The following is a 3,810-nucleotide window of genomic DNA, read 5'->3' as shown; positions in this document are numbered from 1 at the left end:
AGTGCAGCAGGTTGACTGACCCACTGACGTGACTGTGCAGGGATGCACTGGGTGTTACTGCATTGTACAGCAGTAAAAACAAGTGGCATAAAAGGCTGGACCAAGAAAACATGCACCACCCTCTACTATGTGACTGTGGTGTTTCTACCTAATGCCTTTGTGTTGAAGTCCTTAAAATCAAACTCGGGTTACCTTGTGCTATTTGGCTTTTGACACCCTCTTTCTCTTCTTATTTCCAATTGCTTTCCAGAATTGGCATAAGGGATGTGGCTCTTCTTGCCCACATGAATACTTAAGAGTTTCTTTAGTTTATTTGATAACTAGTGTATGTACAGAGAGAGTGGGGATTGCAGGCCATGCACGTGGTGGCTCTTTAGATCAATGGTAATTAGTTTTCTAGCCTGTGGTATGCCACAGAGAATGCTCCTTCTCCTGTACAAACCTAATTTCACACTTGCCCATGCCCAGTGTGAGGGATGTTTGGGGCTTTCCTTTCACAGCAGTACCCAAGAGATGTAGAGTGCAGGTGTGAGCCTGACTGGCACATAAGGAATGCACAGATTGTTCCCGGGTCACTTACGCAAGCTGGTGGACTCCATGCGGGAGGCTGTGTTTACAGTGTCCCCAAAAAGGCAGTAACGTGGCATTTTGTACCCCACAACTCCAGCTACACAGGGTCCTGAGAAAATACAAGGCAGAGAGACCCCAAGAAGAAACAAGTGGAAAAAGTGCAGGGAGATGCCAAATGCAGACACTTTGCTTGTCCCTCTAGATCCTCAGAGAGCAATGGGATTTGGGAATACTCAGTGCAGCTAGGGCCTGGTTGCAGTGTGTTTACTTAAGGGAAGAAGTCACTGTTTGATTAGCTGTAGCTAATTGGTGCTGATATCAGGGGAAGATGCATTTTGCCAAAACTACCTTGTTTCACAGCCCTTTCCACGCTGATGCAGGCAGAAGTCATTCTACCCCACTGTAATGCTGGAACTGGGAGAAATATTCACCCCAGAGTCCTGCAGAGAGTCAATGGCTCATACAGAAATGCAGAATTGTTTTCTTCTCACACAGTTACACAGAATCACAGAATCACAGAACGTTAGGGATTGGAAGGGACCTCAAAAGCTCATCCAGTCCAATCCCCCTGCCGGAGCAGGAACACCCAGATGAGGTTACACAGGAAGGCGTCCAGGCGGGTTTTGAATGTCTGCAGAGAAGGAGACTCCACAACCTCTCTGGGCAGCCTGGGCCAGGGCTCTGTCACCCTCACTGAGAAGAAGTTTCTTCTCAAATTTCAGTGGAACCTCCTGTGTTCCAGCTTGTGTCCGTTACCCCTTGTCCTGTCATTGTTTGTCACCGAGAAGAGCCTGGCTCCATCCTCGTGACGCTCACCCTTTAAATATTTATAAACATGAATGAGGTCTCCCCTCAGTCTCCTCTTCTGCAAACTAAAGAGACCCAGCTCCCTCAGCCGCTCCTCATAAGGGAGGTGCTCCACTCCCTTAATCATCTTTGTAGCCCTACGCTGGACTCTCTCCAGCAGTTCCCTGTCCTTCTTGAACTGAGGGGCCCAGAACTGGACGCAATATTCCAGATGCAGTCTCACCAGGGCAGAGTAGAGGGGGAGGAGAACCTCAGTTAGGCTGAGTCCTAGTCTCTTTTTCTCCTGCTTCCACGTCAGCCTACGTACCTGTGTGTATCCCAGCTCGCAGCTGCAGTCTGCCCATTGGCATATGAGGGATCACAACCTGACGAACTGCTGCCACCAGATCCAGGGACATTTTGGCAATCTCGTCAGCATGTTTGGTACCATTCCTCTCTGGCAGGCCGCTCACCACCATGTAGGCATCACCAATGGTTTCCACCTGATGAGAAGGGGCACGTGTCACTAAGTGACAGTCACCAAGCTTTTCTTTCCAAAGGAAATCAGAATAAAATACATCTTAGCTGTCCATCACTTGCCAAGCTGTGGTGTAGTCCCTGTGCAACAGTGGGTCTTGGATTTCATGACTGTTAGCCAGCTGGCCTGGTGTATTTGATATTCACTAGGGAGCAAAGAAATAAGGATTTTGGAAACTTCCAGATTCCTTGTCTGCAGGTCTGTACTCACCTTGTAGACATCGTAAGACTCAATCCTACTGTCAAAGCAGACGTACAGATTGTTGAGCATCTCGACAACTTGCAAGGGAGTGCAGGAGGCAGCAATGCTTGTGAAGCCCACGATGTCTGAGAAGAAGATAGTCACCTGTCACAGGGAGAAGGCAAGCGTGAAGCTAAGGTCTCCAGGCAGCAGTGGCAGAGCCTTTGAAGAGTTTGGGGATTTGTGAAATTCTGGGCAGAACAGCCTAAGGCACAGGCTGCACGTAGAACCAGTGTTGCAGAACTGAATAGATGGAATCCTAAATTAACAAGCTCTGGCTCCAAATTGTTCTCTGTTAATTTGACAGATAATATTATGTTTGTCTCCAAAGCTTATCATCTACACTTTTCTGAATACCTTAGGCTAGTTGGGAGAGTGAAAGTCAAATGCTTTGAATCTTGTGAGCAGTAATCAACAGACTTCTTATAGAAGGAGGGCCTGATTTTTCATTTAAATAAATTTTAACTGTGTTAGAGATCAAAACCAGGTATCTGAACAAACTGCAAAATAAAAACTGAACTGCTGTCTCTGCTTTTGTTGAATTAGGAAATATTAACTGGATTTTGTTTCTCTTCAAACGAGGTTTATCTTTGTTATGATCAAGTAATTTACTGAGAAATTGACTTTTAAAGAAATCCAATTTATAAAAGAAAGAACAACAGAAACCATAATAACTGAATTGATCAAGGGGAATGGTGTTACAGCTGCTGGCAAAGAATTAGGTGTTTCTTCTTTGTACTGCCTGATGAACTTCATCAGTGTTTAAAAGAAATCATTCCTTTATTCATCCTTAGTAATACCAATTAATCCAGAAGAGCCACCTTTTCAATCTCTGCCTTGGTTCAGCTACTTTTGATGTAACGATTATTGTGAATTATAAGTAATTGTGCAATTACAGGTTGTTGTTTCGATAATGACACCTACAAACCAAATGCAAACATTTATAATTGTATTTCACAGCTGAAAGTAACGGAGCATCCAAGGGAAAAAGAGTGAATAGAATTGCAATTACTGTAGCATGCGGGCTTTGGCTGTGGGCTATGCAGCACAGCCGCTGAATTCAGCGCTGGCAGCAGCATGCATGCTGTGAGGCAGAGCTGCAAAGAAATGGGTGCCTGGCCAAACTCTGCCCGTGTTTTTGTGTCGACAGGCTTCATTCAGTTATGCACTAGAAGGTATGAGATCATCCATCCTTCTCATCCTTCGCTAAGTCCCGTGCTCTCCTTTCTGTTACATCTGTGGAATCATACTGGTAAGTACAAACTGGATTTGTCCTACGTTGGTTTTCTGCGATTCTTCCCATTTTACAAGGAGGAAACTCAGTTCTTGTGCTTATGTACTCGTGATCTAATGATGCTGGCTGACTCTCATGAGTAGGCCCTTAAACTCAAAGGAGACAACTTGCCAATATAGGATCTTTGACAGCTAAAGCTACGCTTCTGGAAATTTCAACTCTTCTTTCTCTATCAGCCCAAGTGCGTTGCATGGCCCTTCCCAACACCCAGTGTGAATATATGGATTTCTATCCACACTCAACTATGGGTGCAAAACCAGATTCCTCAAAATGGTGGCAAGGTAGGTGCTTTTTTTAGGTGAATACTTTTCTATCCTTGCTGACAGCATCCCTTCCATTGCTAACCTGATCATAGTTTTCTGCTTCAACTTTTTGGCGTTTC

This window comes from Mesitornis unicolor, unplaced genomic scaffold (assembly GCF_000695765.1).
Source record: "Mesitornis unicolor isolate BGI_N332 unplaced genomic scaffold, ASM69576v1 scaffold7372, whole genome shotgun sequence".
NCBI lineage: Eukaryota > Metazoa > Chordata > Aves > Mesitornithiformes > Mesitornithidae > Mesitornis > Mesitornis unicolor.
The sequence above is the reverse complement of the archived record's forward strand: the minus strand, read 5'-3'. Positions refer to the sequence as shown.